The sequence below is a fragment of the Montipora foliosa genome, chromosome 7, assembly GCF_036669935.1.
Source record: "Montipora foliosa isolate CH-2021 chromosome 7, ASM3666993v2, whole genome shotgun sequence".
Lineage (NCBI taxonomy): Eukaryota > Metazoa > Cnidaria > Anthozoa > Scleractinia > Acroporidae > Montipora > Montipora foliosa.
In genome coordinates, this window is record NC_090875.1 from 950,494 (window position 1) to 963,561 (window position 13,068).

A 13,068-nucleotide genomic window follows, 5' to 3' on the forward strand; every position below is an offset into this window, starting at 1 on the left:
TGTCGCGATTCAGTTTAATTAGTTTCTTTTCCTAATTCATTATCATAGGGGTCTTTTTAGCATCCATTACTGTTAACGGCATTTCCAAGCGACCCAAACGAGTCAAGGTTTTTGAATATTTGAGATCCCTTCACTTCAATTTATTTTTCTTACAAGAAACACACCTCGCTGACACCTTTTCCGGTGAGGCGTGGGAAAGGGATTGGGGAGGCCATTGTGCGTGGTCTCCAGGTTCGAACTGATCAGCAGGAGTAGCTGTGCTTGTTCACCCGAACAGCTCAGTGAAAATTGTCGATTTTAAAACCGATCTAGCAGGCCGAATAGTCACCGCGAAGTTAGAATTTGAAAATCGGGAATTACAAATTATGAACGTGTATGCGCCAAGTTCCCACGCAGAACGTGAATCATTTTTTGACACCCTCTGGTGTTTCACATTTCTGAATCTAGACAATGTAGTTCTTGGGGATTTTAACTGCGTTCCTAATATCCAGCTGGACAAATGGGGAAGCGATGACAGTTTCGGAGACAGAGCTATCACGCAACTCCATGCGTTCATGGATTCTTTCAATTTAGAAGATTTTTATCGCGTCAATTTCCCTACTAGGCGTTTGTTTACATGGTTCAACGGCCCTCACAGGGTAGGCTGGATCGGTTTTATACTCCAAAAACCTGGAGATCACACAGCGATTTTAAATGCATCTCTTTCGCATACTCAGACCACCATATACAGTATTGTGAAAAAGTAATCAGAGCGAAATGCGCGAATTTCGTTCTTTGTCCCTGCGAACTTTCGACGAATTTCGCTCGAAAATTCGAGCGTCGTTTCGCGATGTTTCTAGCGTAATTTCGCTAAAACAAAGAGAGAAAATTCGCCGCATTTTCGAGACCAGCGCAAAAAACCAAAAGCCTAATTTCGCTTGTTGTACGCGAAATTTCGTAGTGTGGTTTGTAAAGATCGATCACATATCGATCGGCTATTCAGTTTTGTAAACAACTGGAGTCACTTTGACAGCACTTTGATGATCAGTACATGTATTTTGGAAATAGTTCAGTAGTTGTGTCCGTTTCAATTCTCTACAAAATTCGCCCTTTGTAATGTGTTTTTATTCATCTTTCTCGGCCGTTACACTGTGAAATGTTTCGTGCAACTTTTCTCGCAATGTTTTGGCGACATTGTGGCGAGACAAGTTACACGAAACATTTCACAGTGTAACATACCCTGCAACGGCCAAAATCGTTGCGAGACAAGTTGCGCGAAAAGTAGAACCTAGGAACGGCTCTTGTTACTTGTTTTGCAACGATTTTGGCCGTTACAGGGTATGTTACACTGTGAAATGTTTCCTTCAACTTGTCCCGCCACTACGGCGCCAACACATTGCGAGACAAATTGCACGAAATATTTCACAGTGTAACGCCGCCTTAAGAACGAAACTTTTAGATTGGAAACCTTGAGACTATAAAACAAACATGAGGTCTATTTTGTCTGGACATTTGCATGGTAAGTTTGAAAGAAAAGCACTTAATAGGGTGAGATGTTGCTTTCTATCGCGTACATTCTACTGTTGTGCTCACTGGTAATACCCACAGAAACTATATCAAAACAAATTTTCGCTCGAAAATTCGAAGGAAAATTCGGGAAGAGCGAATTTTCGCTCGGAATATCGGAAAAAATTATCAGTGAATGCGAATTTTCGCTCGAAATTTCGGAACAAATTATCGGTCAATGCGAATTTTCGCTCGAAATTTCGGAACGAATTGTTGGTCAAAGCGAATTTTCGCTCGAAATTTCGGAACGAATTATCGGTCAAAGCGAATTTTCGCTCGGAAATTCGCGTAAACTACAACAATAGGCATTGCGAAAATTCGGCGAATTTTCTGCGAACTTTCGCGCTGGACAAAAATTCGCCATTTTTCGTCGAAAAGCCCCGAAATTCGCGCATTTCGGCGAAGTACGTTCTCATTACTTTTTCACAATACTGTAATTAGCCTTAAAATTACACTCGGAAATTCAAACCAGAGAGGACGTCGCGTCTGGAAATTAAACACTCAGCTGTTAAAATCTGAAACTTTCTGTTCAGCTGTCAATAATTTCTGGCCAGTCTGGAAAGATCACAAGCCGGTCTTCACAGATCCACGGATCTGGTGGGATGCTGGAAAATTACAACTCAAAGAACTCACCATCTCGCACAGCATTCAACAAAGCCGTGAGAGGAGACGAGAAAAATCAAATTTAGAACGCTAGTTCCAGCTTATAACAGCTCGCGGTACTTCAAACACCGCCGCCGATCACATTCGCCTTGCTGAGATCAAAGGTCTCCTCAAAACAATTGATGATCGCGCCGTAGAAGGGGCCATGATCCGTAGCAAAGAGCAATGGATTGAGATGGGAGAAAAACCGACTAGATATTTCTTCCAACTCGAAAAAATAAGAGTCAGTCACGGAATGCAATTTCCGAACTACCTGTAAACAACACCTCAATCAAGGAGGATAAAAATCTTCTCCGGGATTGCAGAGATTTTTACGAAAATCTCTACACCGCCGAACCGGTTGACGTGGAAAGCCAAGACTGGCTATTAGACCAATTGGACCAGTTTCTAACTAGCGACAATCATGCTCTTTGTGAAGGTGAACTCACACTCGCTGAGTGTTTTGAAGTGGCTTCACAAATGTCAACAAACAAATCTGCGGGGAGCGATGCCTTACCAGTTGAATTTTATCGCCGTTTTTGGGGATTGTTAGGACCTGATTTGGTAGAAATACTAAATTATTCCTTCCAACATGGCTCTTTGTCTCAGACCCAACGCCAAGGGATCATTCCTCTCTTATATAAGAAAGAAGATCCACTCGAGCTTAAGAACTGGCCACCTATTTCCTTACTAAACACTGATTACAAGATTTGCACAAAAGTGTTAGCAAATAGATTACGTCATGTTTCACCACGGATCATAACCAAAGATCAAACTTGCGGTATTCCGGAACGTAGTATTTACGAGAATCTCTCTTTATTACAGGACACTATTGACTATGTCAAACATAAACAATTATCGGCCGCAATTATTAGTCTGGATCAGGAAAAGGCTTTTGACCCAGTTAACAACATGTTTCTACAACGCGTGTTAACTCGTTTCAATTTCGGGCCTCATTTCTGACGTTGGGTTGATGTGGTTTATAAGGACATCACCTCCAACGTCATAAACAATGGCTGGCTTTCTTTGCCCTTTCGCCTCAAACGAGGCATACGGCAAGGTTGCCCGATATCACCGTTACTGTATTGCTTGGTAGTTGAAACCTTAGCTCAGGCGATCCACAGGGACGAAACGATTGAGGGAATTCAAATCCCCAGTTCTAAACAACAACAAAGCAAAGTGTCACAGTATGCCGATGACACCACGCTGATTTTAGCTAACGATTATTCCATCACACAATGTTTTCACATTGTTAATATCTTCGAAAGGGGATCTGGTTCGCACCTTAATGCAACAAAAACCGAGGGCTTGTGGATTGGCAGATCAGCCGGTCGCTTACTTCGATATTTCATAACTTTTTAGTATTCTGGAGTGTAAATCAAACAAGGTGTCTGCCTTTGCTTTAGCAACAATATACGTTCGATTGAACTTTCTTCAAAATAACATTGTATTTTCACTAGGTTAAATTTAAACATTATCATTGTAAAATAAGGTTACGCAGAGCTTTCTCTGCCCTACCCACTGTATATATGTAAATAAACGTAAAAAAAAAAAAAAAAGTATCTGCTCTTGTCAGCCTAATATCTGATACGCTGCTCATTGAGCAGCTCATATATTAAACTGATTTTTGGAACTGGGCCATGGAAAAGAGGCTTGCGTCGTCCCAGCCATGGGTTGCCTCGGTATAGCACTACCTCCGAGTGTGGCCCACTTCTCTCTGGGGAAGAAATAATCAAATGAAAGCAGAACAATTTTTGCTGGGAGACGTTCCTTCCGGAGTGTGGCCTGGACTTTTTTTCATTTTCATATTTTGGAGTGTGGTAAGGTCTTTGTTGTGGTTTTCTTTGTCTTTTTTGGTTTTCTTTCATTTTTTTCCGTGACTCTCCTCCATGATTTCACGCTTAATAAACTCCCAACTGCCATATAAAGAAACTTTTCCGACTCTGCATGATTGGTGGGATTTTTTAAAAGAGAGTTTTAAACAGGCGGCTATTCAGTTTAGTAAAGACAAACATCGTCGCCAGAATAAAGATAAGGTTTTAGCTACAAATCAACTTATCGCTGCTAAACGAGCTCTTTCTCAAGGTGTTGTTTCAGTCAAACATCTTATTGATGATCTTGAAACCCAACTTAAGTCTCTTATCGCTTCTCATCAAAAATCCATTCAAATTCGTAGTCGCGTTAAATGGATTGAAGATGGCGAGGAGCCATCAAAATTCTTCTTGAAATTACAGACAACTCGGACTCAGAAAAACACTGTATCAGCTCTTTTTAATTCCCCTTATGTTGAAGTTTCTTTGCAAACGGATCTTGAACAAGCACATTTTGACTTTTATCAGGACTTAAACTCCCGATCGGAAATTGATTTTCATGCTCAAACAAGCCTTCTGGATAAGTTATAGGTCGTTTTGGATGAATCTCAACGGGTTTCCTGTGAAGGAAAAATCTCCCTTGATGAAATTTCGGCAGCTTTGCGCACCATGTCAACACAGAAATCACCTGGCGCTGAATTTTACGCCAAGTTTTGGGATCTTTTGGGTCCCATCTTAGTTGAGGTTTATAATTTTAGTTTTGATTGCAGCACTTTTAGCTCTTCCATGTGTTCCAGCGTTACCCGTTTACTCTACAAGAAAGATGACAAACGCGATCTGAAAAACTGGCGACCCGTTGATTATAAAATTTGTTCAAAGGCTCTTGGTTATCATTTATCTAAAGTGTTACCAGTACTTATCCATGAAGACCAAACTTGTTCTGTTCCTGGTCGGAGTATCTTTGATAATCTCAAACTTTTACGAGATACTCTCAATTATGTCAATCTTACTAACGAACAAGGCATTCTACTCAGTCTAGACCAAGAGAAGGCCTTTGATCGTGTTGATTGATCTTGATGCAATGTCTCCGTCGTTTCGGTTTTGGTCCTGATTTTCAAACTTGGATCTCGAGCCTATATTGTGATGCTTCTATGCAGGTTATTGTCAACGGATTTTTGACTGATTCTGTCCCGCTCGAAAGGGGAGTTCCCCAAGGCGACCCTCTATCACCGCTTTTGTATATTTTATGTGCTGAGGGCCTTGCCACTAGTATTCGGTTAGACAAATCTATTCAAGGTTGCTTGCTTCCCGGTGCTTCTGGCGCTCATTTTACCATTAGCCAGTACGCTGATGACTCAACATGTTTTGTAAAAGATCAGTTTTCCTTAGAACAACTTTTTTGAGTGATCCGTCTGTTTGAGCTAGGTACAGGCGCTAAGTTGAATTTTGCTAAAACTGAGGCTATGTGGCTGGGCACTTGGCGCTCTCAATCTGATATCTTTCATGGACTTAAATGGGTATCCAAAATGAAAATTTTGGGTGTCTGGTTTAGTAAAGGTACTCTTTGTGTTGACCCAGAAAATTGGCTACCTCGTCTCGCTAAACTGGAAAAAAATTTAAATTTATGGAAAAGTCGCTCTCTTTCATCTGTTAGTAAAACCCTCCTTATTAATTTGGTTTTTGGCTACCATTTTGCCTGTCTCTGAGTGGGTCGTTCATAAGTTTAAGAAGTTGGTATTTCGTTTTCTGTGGACTTCTAAGGTTGAAACGATCAGCCGCAACACCCTTTGCCTCCCTGTTAATGAGGGAGGTCTGGGACTGATTGATATTATTTCTAAGAGTAGGGCCCTTAAGGTCTCCTCAATTGTTGATACCATTTCTAGCCCAGCATCCAAATGTTTTTTCCTTTTTAAATATTTTATTGGTTCCCAAGTGGCTCAGTTACATTCTAGTTGGTCTTTTTTACGTGACAACTCTACCCCGAGTGCCCTTGAGCCCACTAGGTTTTACTCGAATTCTTTCACCTCTTTTAAGTCCTTAGTTCGAAGGAATCAAAGTTCGTGATGCACTCCATACGTGGGGTTACATTGACTCAAATTCCTGCGCTGTTTGCTCTCAGATTGAATCCATTGAACACTGTTTCCTGTGTTGTCGGAGAGCTGGGAGGGTGTGGTCCCATTTTACCCCCACCCTCTCCGCTCTCTTAACGCAGCCTTTTTCGCCCTCCGCTGCTCTTGTTTTCTTTTACCAACGGCCTTGCATTTCTGACCAGCATGCTGTTCTTGCTAGATATTTGATTAAGTCTATACTTTATGGCCTTTGGGTTTTCCGCAATAAAGCAACTTTTCATAATGGCACCAAACCTTCCTGGCCATTATCCGTTATATACGAGGTGACATCGCAATGCCGTTGACTGTTGAATTTTCCCGTCTCTCACTGACCACCTTTCAACGCTTGTGGTGTCATCCGAGTCTTTGTGAAGTGTTCGAACAGAAATTACGTATCTGCCTTCCCCCTTGAGACCATTATACGGTCCTGCCTAGTAAACATTTATTTAACTTTTGTTGAACATTTGCTGAACAGTTATTGAACAATTGTCTCCTATTTTTGAACTCTCTAGTACCCTGTATTTTTTGATACTATTGTACTCTCTAGTCTTCCGTTTACATATAGTAAAAACGTAACTTTCTTTGACACCTTTGTAAGTACCAGAACACTGTGTGAAACAATAAAATTTTAAGGAAAAAAAACAAATCTGTTCTTATCAGCTTAATATCTAATATCCTGCTCATCGAGCAGCTCATATATTTAACTGATTTTTCGAACTGGGCCATGGAAAAGAGGCTTGCCTCGGTATAGCACTACCTCCGAGTGTGGTCCACTTCCCTCTGTGGAACAAATAATCAAATGCAAGCAGAAGAAGTCACGAACCAACCTTCACGTTATCTTCTCTTTTCTAGGTAGCATAGCAGCGAGTGGACAGCACGACACAACAGGACGAGGAGCATGTGACCTCCAGTACCACATGGTATGCGCAGACAAGTTGCGTTTTGCGGTCCCGGAGAGGCGGAGAAGGCACACTTACCTGACGCGGGTTACAGCGTTTGCTTATGTGCGATCGGTTACGCCAACACTTGTGGTACATCTGGTTTTGTGGTTTCAAGCCTTTATTGGATTGTGGTAAGCTTTTTTTCTCCTGCTTTTTACTGGTGACCCTCCCGGGGACTTATGCTTGGTTCTTTGCCATAACCGGGGGTAGCCAGTCTTTCTTTTCCCTTCCTGGGGGACCACTCTTTCCGGGGGGGACTCTCTGGACAACCATGGCGCATCTTGCCTTTAAACGTACTGTTGTTTTTGATTTGTCTGAGGTGCCTAACGCTAAGTCCCGTGCTGATTTAGTTCAAGCAATTCGTACTAAATTTGAGCCTGCTGTTATTAAGTCTATTCAGTTTGTTCCTGCTAAGCAGGTCCAAGTCACCTTTGAAGACCCTTCTATGAAGGGTCGCGTTGAACGTTTTGATGATGTTTTGATTAGTGAAGTCCCATGTAAAGTTCTGCATACAGGGCCCCGTGCCCAAAATGTCATGGTCTACCATTATCCGTATGATGCTGATGATCAGCAATTGAAAGTCTATCTATCTACTTATGGTAAAATCAAGAATGTGCGTTATCAACATTATCCGGGCTCTCCAAACATCTCCACTGGAACCCGTATTGTTCGAATTGTCCGTCGATGCCGTATCCCCCGTAACATGGACATCGGTGGATACAAGGTTAAGGTCTGGTGTGTGGGTCAACCCCCAGAGTGCGATATCTGCCATGGAGAGCATGTCTCCAAAGACTGTCATCTGCGTGGAAAGTGTCGGCGCTGCTTACAACCTGGGCACATGGTGCGTGAATGTACCAATCCCCCGACGGCTTGGGGAGCAGCCTCCCGCCCGCCCCAGGTCCCTCCTCAGTAAGAAGATACCGACTTCCCCTCAGTTAATGCTGGCCCTTCTGGTGTAGCACCTGGCACAGTCAACGACGATACCTCCCGGGCGCCCCCTGCCCACCCTGATTCTGACTCTGATGAGCATCCAGTCGACCCCCGAGAGGGTCTTCCGACACGACATGGATTATGTCGTGGGGATCTGCTGGTGACTTGAGGGACAATGAGTTGTCCTTCTTTGAAACCCTCGCCCCTTCCAATGTTAATGGTGGTCAAGACCAGAATGCAGCTGTTGCTGCCAATGACCTCCCTCCAGTTCATAAAAAACGTACTGTTGTAGCTAATGATAAGATTACTGGTAATGGGGACAACCACAACTGGGGCTAATGATATACGTATTGGTAGTGATAATGGTAATGGAAAAGAAAAAGAAAAAGGACAAGGACAAGGAAAAGAAAAAGAAAAAAGTAAAGAAAAAGAAAAAGTTAATGATAATGAAACTATGATAAGTGACAGTGAAGGCACTGATAGGGATAGTCTCTCTCCCCCCCTGGTCCTTTCCCAGTCGGTTCTATCTCTGTGCCTCACTGGTAACGAAAATGACGTTGGCATGGTTGAATCTTCTGCGGTGAATAAGCGTGGGCTCTCTGATGTTGACGTTTCTTCGGACGATCTGAGTAATTTCAAGAAGGTGGCAAAGAAGCCAGGTGCCAAATCTTCGGCCCCGCCTTCAGCCAAGGCTCCCTCCCATTCTGCTAATTCGACCTCCAAGCGAGCGGTTCATGGTGGCCTGCCTGCTCTAACCCTTGCAGCGCCAGCTCGTATTCGGCGATAAGAAAGTCTGTTTGATGCGGTTTTTTCATCCCTCATAAAAATGGCTCTTACTATTGTTTCTCTCAACGCAAATGGGTTGCAGGACCAGTCTGGTCATTTCGGGCTGCTCCAGTGGCTTCAGTCCTTTCCGGTGCTTCCAGATATTGTCTGTCTTCAAGAGACGCATTGCTCCTCTGCTAGTGAATGTCAGGCCTGGTTTTGTGCTTCTGTGGACAATCTTTTCGAGTAAGCTGCCTTTATGCTCCCGACCGAAACCCTGCTCGCAACCTTTTTTTGGAAGCAATCTCACCTAATCTGGACCCATCCATCCCTACCATACTGGCCGGGGATTTTAACACCGTTTTTGACCGCTCGCCGGATCGTAGAGGGTCTGATCCATCTGATGTTTGTCGTGAGAGCACAACCGCCCTTTGCTCACTTTTTGATTTGTGCTGTGTCCTTGACATATGGCGTTATTTGCGCCCCACAGCTTCCAGCTACACGTGGACTAGGCCCGATGGTCTTCTTGCCTCTCGCATAGATATCATCGGGGTCCCTTTTGCCTGGGCCCCCTCTGTGTCATCATGTGATATCATTGCTTGCCCTTTCTCGGATCACTGTGCTGTTGTTTCGTCCCTTTCCATCCCTGAGGTCATCCCACCCGGCCCAGGTCTCTGGAGACTTAACTCGTCGATTCTTGAGGATGCTGCTTATGTAGACCTCGCACGGAATTTTTGCACAGATTGGCACCAATTGTTGGCCTCCTTTCCTTAGCTCGCCAAATGGTGGGATAGAGGTAAGAGCCTGATTAAAGGCCTTACCATCAAGTTTTGTTGCGACCGTTCTGCTCGTCAATCTCAAAATCGGGAATTGCTAGAGAGGTTATGTGCACACTTGAAAAACCGGGCCAACTCTGGATTGACTTCATGCGTGGGCGCCTACCACTCCACCTTGGCCGAAATTGCCCGCCTAGATCTGGAGAAGGCTCGTGGAGCGCAAATTCGTGCTTGTGCCCGTTGGATAGAAGAGGGTGAGACATCGTCTGCATATTTCTTTCGTTTGGAAAAGAAGAGAGCTACGGACAGATGGATTTCTGCCATACGTAATACCAATGGTAGTATCACCTCTTCGCCTGCTGATCTGTGTCATTCTTTTTCGTCCTTTTATTCGTCTCTTTTTACAGCTCAGCCTACCGACCCTGAACCGGCTCGCACTCTTCTGGATAATTTAACATCTGTCCTGCCGCCTGATCTATCCATTTGGTAGTGTCCCCTGATCAAACCTGAGGCGTACCGGGCAGGTACATCGGTGAGAACGTGGCTTGCCTCCGCGATGTCGTCCAGCTGGCGTCTCACTTGAAACTCCCTCTCGCCGTTTTGTCTCTCGATCAAGAGAAAGCCTTCCACCGAGTTGACTGGGCTTTTATGTCTGCTACTCCCATTAAGATGGGCTTTCAGTCCTCCTTTTTGCGCTGGATCAAACTATTTTATAATCATGTACAAAGTGCTGTTGCTGTTAACGGATATGTCTCACCCTTTTTTGACCTCTCCCGGGGAGTTCGTCAGGGCTGCCCATTCTCGCCCTTACTGTACGTCCTAGTTGCTGAGGTCCTCGCTGTAAATATTCGCTCTAATCCACGTATCACTGGTCCGCTGCTGCCTGGCGCTTCTGCTAGTCTGTCGCCTATCTCACAATATGCCGACGACACCTCGTTAATTCTTTCCTCTGATGATGCCATTAAGGCGTCCCTTGAAATGTATGCTCTGTATGAGCGTGGTTCTGGGTCAAAAGTGAATTTTTCGAAGTCTAAGGGCTTGTGGCTTGGCTCGTGGGTGGGTCGCTCTGACCCCCCAGTCCCTCTCGACTGGTCGGCAGATAAGGTCAAGGTTTTGGGTGTTTTTATTGGATCTGGAAATGTGGAGGAGGCCAATTGGCGTCCCAGGCTCGACAGCATCCAATCTGTCTTACTCTCTTGGCGGCAACGCTCCCTGTCTCTGCGGGGTAAGGCCCTCATCATCAATGCATTGGCGCTTTCTAAGATTTGGTATGTGGCTTCTTTGATACACATGCCCCTCTGAGTCCTCAAAGAGCTTAACTCCCTGGTCTTTGACTTTTTCTGGCGTACTAAACGAGAGCTCGTAGCTCGTGCCATCGTTGTCCAGCCCTTTCTTCAAGGAGGTTTTGCCGTTGTCGACGCCAAGCTCAAAGCTCAAAGTTTGGTGTTTATTAGCTCACTGCCAAGTTTCCTCAACATCCCCTTGGACCTCCCTAATGGCTTATTGGTTCTCTCTGCACTTCAACGTCTCTGCCCTTGACGTTTTTTCCCCGCCCTTTTAGCTTCAACCCGCGTGTCTTGCCCCCCTTTTACTCGTCCCTTCTCTTGGCTTGGCGAGCCCTCCATGGTTCCTATTCCCAGTCGCTTTCGTCGCTTGTTTACGCTGCCTCAGACCCCCACATGCTCGTCAGTTATTTGGCTCAATGCCAAATCCAGTTACCTCTATCTATTGTCCGAAAACTCTGTAACCCCGCAATGCGTTGAAAAATTTCCCCCCACCTATGGTCCCCAGTACTGGCCGACTACTTGGCGTCAATTGCACTTTTTTGATCTTGATCGTTCTGTGATTGACTTTTCCTGGAAAGTTTCCCACGGAGTGATCTACACTGCTCAACGTCTGATCTCCTTTGGGTTATCCGTTTCTCCCTCCTGCTTTTGTGGCCCTGTTTTGGAGTCTGGACCATTTGCTGTTTTCCTGCCCTCTTGCTCAGAGCGTCCTAGCGTGGTATCAATCTTTGCTCTTTGCCTTCTCACACGTGTGTCCTGTAGTGGAACACCATCACGTCCTTTTTGGTTTCAGCCCCGCAGATCTTCGTACATACTGAACGTTTGCAAATTCCAAATCTGGCTTGCCCGTAATGACCGCCGCTTCCGTTCATTCCACCATGGTGCTGTTCCTGTGATCGAAAATGTCAAGGCCCGTGTAAAATCTCATCTGAACCTCTTCTTCAAGCGCTTCACCTCCAGCCGACGCCGCCGTTACTTTGCCTGTCACTGGGGGGCGATATGGGTGATTGCCTCCGTTGTAGATGACCGCCTTGCCTTCCGTTTTGGCCCTCCAGTGTAGCCGCCCTGACCTGCTTTTCGTTTCCTTCCTCGTGTATCCCCCGTCCCGTTATGCAGTTCGTTCTCTCGGTAGAGCATACCAGCCTTCGTGCGCTGGATTAGTCGGTTGACTGGTGACCTTTTGGTCTGCCATACGCTCTGTTTTCGCACTGCTTCCCTGTCATTTCTCTCTTTGTTCTGTTTGTTCGTCCTACAGTCGAATTGTCATTCTGAAGTGAAAGTCAGACGAGGCGTCTTCTGAATGCAATTCCTTATTTGTTTTGTCCTTTGTCTTCTTAGTCTGTAGGGGCGAGGTTCAATTCCTCGGTGACGTTTGACGAGCTGGTGCTCCCCCGTTTAAGGCGAACCGTTGTTGTGTGACGGATTAGTCGTTATGTCTGGTGGCCATTGCACTCACCCTACCGGGGGGCCAGCCATTCACCTTAAACACAAAAAACTTACCTGACGCGGGAGGCACTGTGATCAGAGAGGCCTCTCAAGATGAGGCTCTTTCATTGCACTTCGATTGGGTTGACCCTTGCGATTACCCCAAATGTGGGTAACTCGAGCGTATAATCTCTGGTAGTGGGGACCTGCGTTCACGCTAGTCCCCGCACCAAACCCTGGTGGCAAAGTTGGCTAATGGGAAGGTTTGTTGGTATCGTTTCAGGCAGGGCAGGGCAGGAGATGCAGTGGTGGTGTAAAGACTAAGCAAGGTGAGTTGTATTTGTGAAGTCCACTGCTGAAATTCTAGGTGAATGTTTGGTACTTGGTGCACTGCAAAACTGTGATTTTATTTCTTTCATTCTTGGCCATAGAAAGAGCGAGACGACGAGCATCGATTAGCGGCACTTCCATGGATAGACGAGTGACACAAGAAAATGCCAGCGGGTCGAGCTCTTATCCTCCTGCATCGTTTGGAAAACGCAAGTGGATGTGTGTTTGTACTGCTCCATCGCCCATCTATATGCCTGATGGATTTCTTTTGCGTTGTGTTATGTTGCGTTGTGGAGAGCCCGTTTTGCATTGAGTAACTGAGGACCCGCCAGATCAGTTGGCGTTACATTTCTGTGGCCAACACTTTGTGGTTTCTCTATGTTATCAGTTAATTGAATTGTTATCATAAAAGCCCCATTTACACGAGCAATTTTTCCTTGACAAGTCCACTTGTCAAGGAAAACTTGCCGACTGTACACACTAGAAAGTTTTCCTTGACGAGTTTTCCT

General features: G+C 45.1%; 1 non-coding gene and 2 pseudogenes across 1 annotated transcript; all 3 read left to right on the forward strand.

Moving 5' to 3' along the window:
• The first annotated feature begins 3,686 nt into the window (after positions 1 to 3,686).
• LOC138012114 (U2 spliceosomal RNA) lies at positions 3,687 to 3,903 on the forward strand (annotated as a pseudogene).
• A 2,823-nt stretch (positions 3,904 to 6,726) lies between these two features.
• On the forward strand, positions 6,727 to 6,885 carry LOC138012140 (U2 spliceosomal RNA; annotated as a pseudogene).
• Positions 6,886 to 12,296: 5,411 nt separating this feature from the next.
• LOC138012012 (U1 spliceosomal RNA) lies at positions 12,297 to 12,456 on the forward strand. Its single transcript, XR_011124908.1, has one exon. It is a non-coding gene; the product is annotated as a U1 spliceosomal RNA (small nuclear RNA).
• Positions 12,457 to 13,068: the final 612 nt, after the last annotated feature.